This window comes from Cyprinodon variegatus, unplaced genomic scaffold (assembly GCF_000732505.1).
Source record: "Cyprinodon variegatus isolate N-32 unplaced genomic scaffold, C_variegatus-1.0 Scaffold356, whole genome shotgun sequence".
Classification (NCBI taxonomy): domain Eukaryota; kingdom Metazoa; phylum Chordata; class Actinopteri; order Cyprinodontiformes; family Cyprinodontidae; genus Cyprinodon; species Cyprinodon variegatus.
Window position 1 is genome coordinate 551,809 of NW_015150809.1, and position 12,606 is coordinate 564,414.

General features: G+C 37.1%; 1 protein-coding gene across 14 annotated transcripts in view; it reads left to right on the forward strand.

Moving 5' to 3' along the window:
• Positions 1-12,606, forward strand: part of fam126b (family with sequence similarity 126 member B) — a 56,308-nt gene that overhangs the window by 14,998 nt on the left and 28,704 nt on the right. For all 14 annotated transcript variants that reach the window (XM_015386124.1, XM_015386127.1, XM_015386118.1 and 11 more), the window contains one exon: positions 10,150-10,234. The gene's annotated coding sequence lies outside the window, so the exon portion shown is untranslated. The remainder of the gene's footprint in view (positions 1-10,149; positions 10,235-12,606) is intronic.

Consider the following 12,606-nt stretch of genomic DNA (forward strand, 5'->3'; position numbering starts at 1 on the left):
ATTTGGCAAAGATTATTATGTATTCAGCTACACCTATATTCACATTAACCCAACCATCTTCTCTATGGTATAATACAGCTATCACCATGCTTGTTGGTGAGCCCCGTATTTGAGTTTTTTATCCAGCCAGAACTCTCTTTCTTAGATGTCTTTGATGTATCTTATTGTGGGAAGAGTAAATGGGGGATATTCTGCTCTATTAAAGATAGGCAGGTAGATTTGATCATGCGTAAAGGGTAGTCAAATATAACCAAAGGAATGAAGTATTCTGGATAAAAAGAGCTGGTCCTTCGAGAGCAGCTACAGAGCCTGCACAGGTTTAATAATTTATGGCCGACTGAGCTAAGATGACCTTGAAAAAGCCCCAGCTCTGTCACTAACCTGGCTCTGCTCATTCTGGCCAAAATGAGACCATGGTGAGGCGTGCTGACGCAAACGCACACATGTAATGAATTTAGAACCTTGCTCTTTTTGAGGCTTCGCTCTTAAATAGACATTTCACACTAGGGCTGAATGATTCTGCCAGATATCTTAACTGCGATTATTTTCAACCAATATTGCAATACATTTTTTTTTTTTTTTTTTTTATATTGAAATAACCACAAACATGTCAAATTGCTACAGGGTGTCAGCTTTTTCATGACCTTGAAACCTTGCTTGTCCAAAGTTGGTTGTTGCTGGACTTTATGGTAACATTTTTTGGAATGTGCTTACTTCTAGGTGCATTCAAAGAACTGTGTGCTAGCTGGAATTTTTAACCCATTTTAAACTTAATACCGCCACCTAAAGGGCATGTTAAATGCGACGTTACCCGAACTGAGTGTCTGCGATTTGAAAATTGAGTTTTGTTAAATTGCTATTATACCATAAGCTATAAATTGCCCAGCCCTATTTCACACCACAATTACTGCTAATTAATAAGTGGATGTGAAGCCACAATGTGGGCCTCTGTTTATATGCTGCCCTCATTAATTTTTACTGGAGTCCTGTAAGCAGGATGTACAGACACCTGTTAATCTCTAACAGCATCACACAGCTATATTTGGCTTTGCTGCTCGCACCAATATTTTGCCAGTATGTCATCAGACGGAAAGAGGATGTGAGAGTTTTCAATGGTTTCAGTTGTAGCTGATGGTTCACATGAGGTTCAAAATACCTCGGTGCTAAACGTGGTTTTGTGGTAATGGTGATGCAAAGGTGCAGGTGTGACATGAGTCTGTTTAGATTTTTTTTCTTTTTTTTTGCATTAGAGTCGTCTCTCTAACGCTGCTGCTGTATTTGCATCTGACATGATATTTTTACTACTTTCAAGTATTAATGCACTTCTGTTGCCAGATATGTTGCCAAATTTTATGATTTAAGATACTTTTTAACCTGTTCTCATAGTTAATGTTAATTTTAAACGCTAATATACAGTAGGTAAAATCCTTTTTTTCAGCAGTGAATAGTTAACAGCACTAGGCACTAGGCAGGCTGGGAAAATATTGAGTCCTGGACCCATTGACTCCAGAACCAATACTCGGATTGAGTTGATTGGTTTATCTTTGTTTGTACAAGTCAGACCAAATCTGTATAAACTGTAGCTGAGGATTACCTTATTGACCTCGCTCTGGGTGCAGCCGAGGTAAAGGCTGAACGTACTTTGCCTGCATTTCACCTGGTGTTTGTTTACTCTAGCTTAATGAGCCCATTAGCTACGGATATGATTCATCTCTAATGAATGATGAGTATTGTGAGATGAATGAGGAAAGCCTGTTTTGCAGTTTAGTAGGTTCCTCAGATCCATCTTGTGAATTTTCATGTACGTGTCGCACTGTTATTAGTAGATTTTTGCCCACTTTTTGCTATATTTTATATATCCTAGTTGAGAATTTTCTGTCCCAACAAACTGTAAACCCAAAGTCAGATGGAGGAAGCTTCTTGGTCAATAGGTTGAAAAAAAGCGGTTATCGTGTTTATCAGTTGTCTAAAATGTTTTAGTGTTTTTGTTACCATGCTGCAGCTGTCATCTACACTGTGTGTATTGTGTGCAGGTGGCCGGCAAATGAAAGGAGACTGTGTGGGTGAGCGTGAAAACGTGACACACCCACACATCACTGCCTGCACACAATTTGTTTTGCTTTTGTGTTGAATTTTGTGTTTTTTTTTTATTAATTGCCATTAAGAAATCTATCATCCCCGTCCTTAACCAGGCTTAAGGCAAGAATGATCAGTCTGAAGAGCATATTGATATGTCTTCCTTAGGACACATCTTAGGCGACTTTTTAAGTAGGGGTACTTAAAAATATCAATACTCTAAAAGTATCAATACCCAAATGCTGTAACCGGGGTACAATATTAATTTGGCATGGTATCAATACTAAAGGCAAGTGTTGGAATATTTTTGCTACTTTTAATTTTAGATTTATGGACTGGAAATTAAAAAAAATAAATAAATCACTCAATGTTAAAATATCGCCAAACTGTTTTACATTTGAATAATTTATTTGCACACTCATTAAACTAGCATCTGTGATTGTGTTGAAAAATATTAATCAAAACATTTCTATATGCCTCTATTTTTTTTTTTTTTTTATCCGAAGGGTATAAAAAATGGTTTTGAGTGTGGGATATTTTCCTTGGAATGGATTTCAAGTTTGAAATATCTGTATTATGGCAATACTGGTTGTTGGCGTTTATCGTATTGCTGATCGTTATTGTGATTCAGTTCTAGTCATAATGTCAAGTGATGAAACTAATGTGATTTGTAAACATGTGACTGTATAGTTACAGTTCTAACATTTCGTTTTCTTTGTTTTTTATTACCCATTTTACATAACATTCAGCAGGAAAAACATATAGGGGAAAGTCATGTTTTAGTTAATGTCTTAAATAAAATGCTCTTTTCATTGTTATCACCACCTCTACCGCTTTTTAACGAAATCCTTTTTAATGACATGCCTTAGTTTTCTACTTTTATTTTTTTGAAGATCATCATAGTGTCAATAAGCCTCTAAAAGGTAGAGTAGGGTTAAAATAGGACAAGCCACAGATGGATTTTATGACCATTTCTGCTGCCATTTATTCATATTTTTCCCCAGCTCTGTTTCTTTGGTGCTTCTAAACCTTTCTGTGACCTTCAGCATCTCGGACATTGTTATGCATGTCAAGTGTGAACTCTCCTGTGAGACTCCTTCCAACTGGCTAAACGTTACTCAGGCATGCTAAATGTGAACCCGCATAATTTAAAATATGCTACATTACCATTGTGGGAACGGGGGTCCATCAACATATTGAATGCTATAGATTAAAGGTAGAATGTCATCAAAGGTTAAGGACATGTAACATTAGACAAGTATGTTTGCCAACATAATTTCTAATTCCTAACAATAACAATTCCTAAAATCAGCAAATCCTTAAGGTTTGGTGGGACTACTGGAACCTTGCACTTTGGTACAATGAGAATGGGATGAAGCTGTGTTCATTTACAGTCTGAAAGCTGTACCAAACGAAATTTCGTTTTGTATACACAGAGGGCCGGATTTATCAAGATCCAATTTTGCGTGCAGTAATTTGCGCTCGCAAACTGGAATTTTGCGCGGTGGTCATCCAGAAAATATGGTCAAAATTAACACTTCAAAGGTTTACAGGACAGAAAATTGTGGCCGTTTTAGTTCCCAGGCCTCAGTCAATCAGAACATTGTTGTGGTCATGAACAATAATTAGTCCCTGGAAGTGTCTGATGGATGTAGGTAGAGCTCTGTCTTTTCTATAGGTTAAATTAATCACAGTGGACCACATTGTTAAATGCTTTCAACCACTTTCAAACAAGGTACAAACCTTGCAGTTATTAGCATTGTTTATAGCCTTGTGCAGTCAGTCGATGCTGTGTTGAGCAGAGTAATTGTGATCTGGGATTTGGAGCGCCGTAAACAGGATGGGCTGGCACTCTTCTATTCCCATGTGAAATCCGCCATAGGACAATGAGCAGGTCCTGCATAGAGGAAGAGCCTAACCCTCGGAGGAAAGTTTGCTCACTGTCATTCACCAAGCCTCATTAGCCATTTGACATATTTAGCAAACAGTGACGACCTACTGGCGGGTTCTGTTGACACCTAGATACTGGGATGAGATGGTTGCTGAGCAGAGAGGACTGGGCTGTCAGTCTCAAGTGGGTTCCAGCTTGTTTGGTTTGGTTGTATTCACATGGTAGACTTTTCTAGTGTTTCTTACAGTAAGTGTTTAATTTGCTAATAATCTGAGGGCTCTGTTTATTTATATGTTACAGGCCCAATTCAAAACCACCTCTTATTAATACTAGTGAAAATACCTTTCGTCAGAATCCTAGAAATTCCCATCATTTTTATTTTTTAACAGGAGGGAAGATTCTGCTATTAAGCAGTTTCAGAAAAAGAAAACCGGAACAAGAACTGCAGCGTTCTATGTTGAATACAGAATATAAGTAAACCTTTTGATTCACAGCATTTGAGGCTGTAAATCATAAATTGTTAAAACGGACATGATGATGGATTTCAATTTAAATCAGTTTATTGATAATTTCATTCATTTTGGAAAGCCAGTCAGTCAAAAGCTGTCTTTTGCATGTGTTTGGTTTCTTATTGTTTCTTTCTTTGATAACTATCCTTTTCTCAGGAAATCATGCATATATGCAGCTTTTATTTTATTTTCTTTAGCTAAAGAACCATACTTTTCTTTTGCTATATCAGTAATGTCTACCTAAATGTCCATCCATGCTTTTATATGCAGCATGTTGATAGCTTGCCCCCTGCACATGCTTATGCCAAGCCAACTGAACATGTGATAACCAACTTTGATAATAACTTTTTTTTTTCTTTTTTTTTATAAAAACATGGTATTTGAGATATTATGTTGCATCCTTTTGTTCACATTTCAGGTTTTATTGAAGAATATCCCATATAATAAGAAGTGCATAATTGTAAAACCTACACTCTTATATACTATAAGAAAATGTTATATTAAAAAAGTTGGCTGATGTTTGCTGTTTTGCAGTTGAAACAACATGGTTGCAGTTTATCTGTAATTTCACAACTTTCTAAAACATTTAATGTATACTCTTGTGCACGTGTCGATGCATCGGATCGTCGGCTGTTGGATCGATGCATCGATATAAAACGATAATTATTTACACCCCTAACTACAACCTGACATTATTCACCACTTTAGACTTATGTTTTATTTTTTTCATTTTGTACACACAAGGGTAAACAACAAGAAATTTCGTTAAGTACAGCTCTCTAGACTATTTCATTTTATTATAGTGCAACCTTGATAAAGGTAAGCAGCAGTGATAAAAACATTGTGATGAAAAACTGTAACATAAACATTCGACTGTATAGTTAAGTTCTAACATTCAGTTTTTTTTTTATTCTGAGGATTTGCTGATCAAGTGGGTCTTAGTACAAAACATTAAGGTTTTATTCATAATGAATCACTTTTTTATTTAAGCCTGTAGTGAATAATGAAGTTGTGATCTACACACAGACAGAAATTCCTGAATTAAGTGTAAAATGTCATTAAGGTTTATGGCAAGACTCCCACACCATTGTGGACATCTATCACCACTTGTTTAATATGGCCTTTAGTGTCTACTTGCAGATTAAGATGGTGATAGGATTATTTGTGTATTTTAATCTGTCTGCCTTTATATGTTCAGAGCATCTAAATACATGAGAACATTTGAGTTTGTCTTGGTGTGGGCGCCTCTTATCTCCATAAAGAATGGGACAAAGCCAAAGATTTTGTGACCCAACAGATTGGCTTTTTTATTTTCTGTGTTTTGACTCAGCCCAAAGCCACTGTTACTCTCTGCTTTGATGAGTCATACAGATTGATAAATGGATCTGGCAAAAGAAAATAAACACATATATGACAGCCTTCAGGAGGTAAAGAGGATCCAGACATCATTTCTAACCCATCTATTTTCTGCAGTTGCGTCCTTGATGTTTTGATGGATTGTTTGTGTCTTATCTGTAAAAAAAACAAAAAAAAAACACACATAGAAGTGTTCAACCTACTCTACTGGTGATGCATCATTCAGTAAAGTCACAATTTGCATGTTAGGCATGTTTCTGTCCTGTAGTGTAAATGATGTGGGTGCGGATCCCAAAGATGCATTTCCAGCCAGGTAGGAGAAAAATTGGTCAGCTGAATGTTGCTATGTGTGGCCCTTGGTTTCCATTTTTTTAACTGCTAAAATAGCCTACCTCATTTTTTTCTTTTATTTTTGTGTAGGTACATTTTGTCACTAGAGTGGAGTCACCTGATTTCAGGAAAATTTATATCATATTGTTTGCCAAAAGAGGAGACAGGCACCCTAACAGATGGGAAGAAGTACACCAGTCTGGCATAGAAGTATACGGTTAGAGATGTAACTGATAGTTTTCTTGCCGTTACTGGTGAGCTCCATACTCTGACCATCGCATATGTTTGTGTTGTTTTAGTTAATGTTATTGTAGTTGTTCACATTTATTTTGATTGATTTGTAATTATTGTATATAAACAAACCATTTAAAATGTTCTCGGGTGCTACAGTTAGCATGTTGGCACCTCAAGCAAGCAACAGCTAAAGCTTATCTGCTGGACAAAAAGTTATTTGTTATTTAAGCGATGTTTCTTCTTATTAATGTTGGTGGTTCAGTTTAAAGCTGTACTGATTATCAACAATGAACTTTTAGATTTAGTTTCTACAATTGAACATTGTTGCCAGGGTAACCATGATAACAGATGGGAAGAAGTACGCCAGTTAAGCCTAACAGTAGACAAATATGTAACTGATACAGTTTACTTGTCATTATAATGTTACCTGCAGAATTAAGCCCCTGTGAACCGGAACCATCATCATTATTGTTTTAGTTTTGTCTTGGACTTTGTAACATGCAACAATGGGGAACTTTAAAATGGATTTTGTTGTACCATTATACAAAGTTATGTGATTCTAACACACTGAGAAGTTTAGGGCTCTCATCAGCGTGTTTACTAGCAGAAGGCTTTTTTTCTTGAATAGTGGGGACTGAAGAAGTGTCGTAACTTTTCAGTGGATTTCCCACAGCCGTAATTAAGATGTCTTTACATTTGAGAACAGAGAATAAGAATCTGTGTGACTTCCCCCCCTAAAGACAGTAGAGTTGCTCAGGCATGTTGGTATGACCCAGCCTTAATTATTCACTATTGTACATTGGTGAAGTATGATGAAGGACAGAATATTCATTAGATCTTGATCTGATGTGGCGGCTATTAAACACTTGACTTTTGATAAAGTTTACAAATGAAAAATGGTTATTAGATTGGTCCTCTTCAGATGACTTGGCACACAGATTATATTGACGCTTGACACATTAATTTCAGACTGATCATCTGGATTGAGGCTGATGCAGCCTTTTGAACTCCAACCAGTGCTGGTTCTCCCGCTTTTGCTACAGCAATTTTAACTGATCTCCTTTGATTGGTTCATCCTTTCCTTCGAGGAGCTTAGTTACCTACTATCTCTATAAAAACAAACATAAAACAATGCAGTTTTTGTAAGTTTTTTGTTTGTGTTTTGTATGTTTATGCCTTTTGGGAGTGATCAGCAGGCATAGACATTGTATGCACCGTATTAAGACAGCCTGTGTTACCCAATTGGAAACTTGGCAAAACAATGGCGACTAGGGTGCGCTTTACATGCTGTATACACTTTTCCATTGCTATAGCTAAAAGCCTAAAAATTGCATCGGTATCACTAGTATCAGCTTTGTTAAGGCCATGTTCTGATACATGCATAAACTTGGCAGCAGAATTGGCATGCTGCAGCTGTAGGTCCCACATGTGAACTCCAATGAGGGCTGACTAACCATTATTTTGCAAATCGATTAAGCTGTCAATTATTTTTTCAATTGAGAATAGGATAGCCAAAGATTAATCTTTAAAAAATATTTCTTACAAAATTAAACTAGGAGAAACTAGAACATTTCCACTGAAGGAGTTCTGGATAGAGCATATTGACAGGAAAAAAAGTTTATTTATTAATTTTTTCCCCCAATTTTTATATAATTACTGCTCTAAGTGGGTTGCTCTGTCAGCTAAAGTCATGTTTTAGACTCTCTGTACTCAGTTTAACGGTTAATCTATTACTAAATTAGTCGACTATTATTTCAATCCATTTATCGATTTTATAAATCCAATTGATTGTTTCAGCCCAATGTACTAAACGCTACTCCTATGTTTGTTTTTTTTGTTTTTTACCCCATGTATACACTGTATCATAGACATGATGATACATATGCATGGCTATTGTTTTTACTCATTGTGTGCATGCAGAATATCATGCATTCAGTCATGCTATCTTGTTTTGGCTGCATGATCTGGTAGAGTTGTCTCTGTAAAGTGCCTGGAGATGACATGTGAACTGGCGCTATATCAGTCATCTGAACTGGATTGAATTGTTTGGGTGAATATACAAAAATGGGATTTGTTCATTATCAGCAGAAACAAAGTGTATAAAAAACAAAAATAAGATATAGGGCTAACAGGGTGTGATGTTTTAATGAAGAAATTTGTATGCAACTTGAGGGAGCCACTTCCATAGACATGTAGTCACAGTATGTCTAGGCCGCTTTAATGAAAGCCAGGTGTCCACCTGGGCTATTTATTGTTGCGAAGCTCAGTCTTATTCCTCGTCTGCCAAGCTGAATACAACAAACTCAAGACAGTTATTTCTGTGATGTTAAAAAAGGAATATCTGTTCCTGGTGGGCCTCAATAACAACAGAGCATGTAGATGAGGAAGTGGTAGGCTAGCGGTTATAAGATTAGAGCAGGGCGCTGGCATCCTGCAGAGGTTAAATATCCCAGGTTTGAATCCCACAGACTGCCACTCTGGGGTTCCTAAACACGCCCTTAACCTCACAATGCTTCCCAGCCTCCCTGAACAGATGGCTTAAAAGTAAATCTATTTTTGTTTATTATTTTGTAAGTGTTATTATTAATGTTAGAGAAACTTACTGACCCTAAGAAGTGCTGTTTTGATGTAGTTTCATACAGCTTTGACAGTGTGACTGAGAGACGGTGGGTGGGAGGGTGTTTTTCTCATTCCACTCTGCACCTATATCGTCTTTCTTTTACTGTCTCTTTGCTCATTAAGCTTCACTCCTTTTTCTTTTGATCTCTTCTCCATGTTGGAGACAATGTTTATATCTCCACTTCATATGCAGTCGATCAGATTGACCCAGAGGTGTTATTATGATTCACCTACTGCACCAGCTTTTTATTGGGTAAAAAACTCCAAAAAGAAATGACCCTCAGTTGGTTCGGCCTGACAGACCCGCCGTTAGGAAACCCTTTCGAACCTGGTCACCTCACCCCTGCTTTCAAAGCTGGTCCTCTGTCTGCGGGTGGCAGCACATGTGTTTACCTGCCGATGAGTGCTAAGGCTGAGTCGATGGCAGAGTCTGAAGGGCACGGGGTTGATATTTTTTACGTGTAACAAGTGGTTGTGCTGAAACCTGCTGGACAGAGCCCTAGGAGAGGGAGCCCAGATGTAATTTAAAGGGCCGGCATGCTTATAAAAATTGTAATGGGGGGTAAAAAGGCGAGAACCCTGCCACAATAGGAAATTATCCTCTATTAGTTCAATAAGTTCTGCTTTTCGGTTTCTAAGCTTGAATAAAAGCCTTTGCTGTGTGTTATTAATTAATATATTTGTTTATTTATGTACATGTGAGTGTAAAGGTTGTACTGATGAAGACTATATAGTTTATATTAGTACAGTTTTCCTTTGGTATTGCTGACAGTAAGCACATACTCTTCCTCTCTCTGCACTGCAGTCTTTTCTTTCTTTGCTAACCAGCCTTTTGAAAATATTTATCTTGAACAGATCCAGAGCTGTTAGACTCTGCTTGCCAGGTTTAGGAGGTCTAATCATCTTTGTAGTACTCAGTCTAAAATTGGATATGCTTACCAGTAGAGCTAGCTCACCGTTACCACTTCTAGTTAGATACTTGGATGGTCGTCTCTCTGCATAAAAGTTTTAACTAATCCCAAATTTCCAATTTGTTTTGAATTAAGCTAAATGTGTCTGTAGTTTCTTGAGTGTTGAACGTGACCATTTTGCTCTGATCTTATTGAGGTTTGTCATCATCCCTTGTTTTTGCAGGTGACCTTCAGAGAGTGACAGATGTGTGCCACTGAGGACAACCATTTGCATCTCCCTGTGGAGATTTGAGTTCTGGGACGCTCGGGTAGGCCTATTTAAATCTTTAACTGTACATTATGTATTTTACGTCATTGTGTAGCACACATATTAATTATTTTAGCCTTTTCCTTGTATGCACTTGCTTAAAAGATGCAATAAGTTTCAATATCACAGAGATGTTGTTTATTTTAGAAATTCAATAAATCTAATAAATACTGGCAGTCAGGGTAACATTTACCTCAGCCAGTCAGTTAACTTCTACCTCTTTGGCCTAAAACGTTACAAATCATATTAGACCAATAGTCATTTAGCACAATATAACTGCTTCATATGGGTCAGTTTGAGAAACATATAGTGACAAAACTCCCCCAAATATCTCTATTGTGCATGAGACATGAATTCATTTATTTTTTCCTCACTAAATGTCACTTTTCAGTCTCCATGGCTGTTTCCTTTCATTCATGAGTTCTGCTCATGTTTTGTTTTCCTTTGTTTTTTTAAAGCATAGAGTGATATTTATACTCTGGAATTCCATTTCGATTTAATCAGTATTGCCTGCAGTCCCTCTGCAGGAGGCAGCAGACATCTTTAATCTGCGTCACATTTTCTGGGCTATATAATAAACTATCAACCATTACTACCCTGACATGTTGTGCCATAAAGTAATGGTGTGCTGGAATCTTGCAGCTTTAAAATGCTATTGATAAATACAAGACATGTTTGCTATTGCTATATTCACATCATGTTCTCAGACTGTCTCCTGTCTGTTATAGCAACTCTATTATCCTTCTCTCCACACTGACTGCAGATGTTTTACATGAGAATTTGCTACTGAGCCTCTAACCCCCTTAACATAAACACAAGCACTACACCTTCAAACTTATTCAGGTTTGATAAATAGTAGTGCATTTGTCTATATTTTCATAGTCTCCTCTAGGTATTTAGCAGTTTGTTGTTATCAGCATTTGTTCTGAGTATCTAGTGACTGAAAACAAACACTTAAAAGTTTGCCCCCTACTGTTCTCCTTTTTTAAGACATACAATTCAAACTGCAAAAGGTTAGTAGATCAACTTTGCTCACGCCATCATCTATCATCATGTCTTTACGCAGAGTAACATTGACGGTTATGTTGTAAATGTTAAGATATGTCTTATATTCAGGAGAGAATTAAGAGTTCTCCAAGAAGGATAAAGCATAAAAGGTCACTGCTAAATAACCTGGCTTATCACACATTTCTGTATACAAGTATATTATTAGAAAGTTTAGCTGATGGAAAAAGTGTGGCAGAAAAACTTACAGAAACGGGCTTAAAAGAAAGAAATATTGACCTTAGCCGTAGCTAGAGACACTCCAAAAAAACTTCCACTGTGGAAAAGTTTGTGTTTCTGCAGACTTTTGTTTTACCTCTATGTCCTGGGATAATAACACACAACTGTCTGTGTCTGCTGAGAGGTCACAGGTGACCATATCTGCCAAACTACTTTAAACTGAGGAAGCTTCTGCAAAGGCGACAGTTTAAAGGATAAACACACCAGTTAGTGACTGTAAAAGGAGATCCCATATAATATGGAAGGTATTTGGTCCTTTTCGCACAATAGAAGTTATTCAAGCAAATAAGTTTGAGTAAGAATTGATTAGAATCATTTAGACTTTGAGTCAAAGTCATGTTGAAAGTTTATAAAAAATTATTTTGATGTAAAGCTACCAGTTGGTTATAGATTGACGTTTATGTAATTGGGTTTATTCATAATTATTATGATCAAATTAAGAGACACTATGAGTTTGGGCTGTATCCATCCATCCATCCATTATCTGACACGCTTGTCCCGAGTGGGGTCGCGAGGGGGCTGGTGCCTATCTCCAGCATGCAATGGGCGAGAGGCAGGGTACACCCTGGACAGGTCGCCAGTCCATGCGCAGGGCAACACAGAGACAAACAGGACATACAACCATTCACGCACACACTCACAACTAAGGAGAATCTAGAGAAGCCAATTAACCCGAGTTTGGGCTGTATGAGGTTACAAAATATGAAGACTTTAAAATAAATAACTTTATTATAACTCAGATTTTGTCTTAGATGCCAGTTTTTTTTAAGCTAAAGGCCAACAAAACGTCTTGTAAAATGACCTTTTTACATTTTTACCTCTCTGTTTAAAATATTGGTATTTCATATTTTAGGACACCTCATTCTTTACTTTATGAGAGCGTCCTGCTGCTTTTGTATCTCTGCGTTCTTCTAAGTCTTAAACTAGTGTGATCCTTCACTGATAATTTGGTGCTAACCAGTGTTTCATGTTTGGAGTGATAATTATCGCTGCTGGCAACACTGTTGGCTCAAATTTTACTTCACACAATAGGTCAGAAAAACAACACAAAAAAACATCTGTAACTGAAGTTGGTTCAGGTCTGTCCCT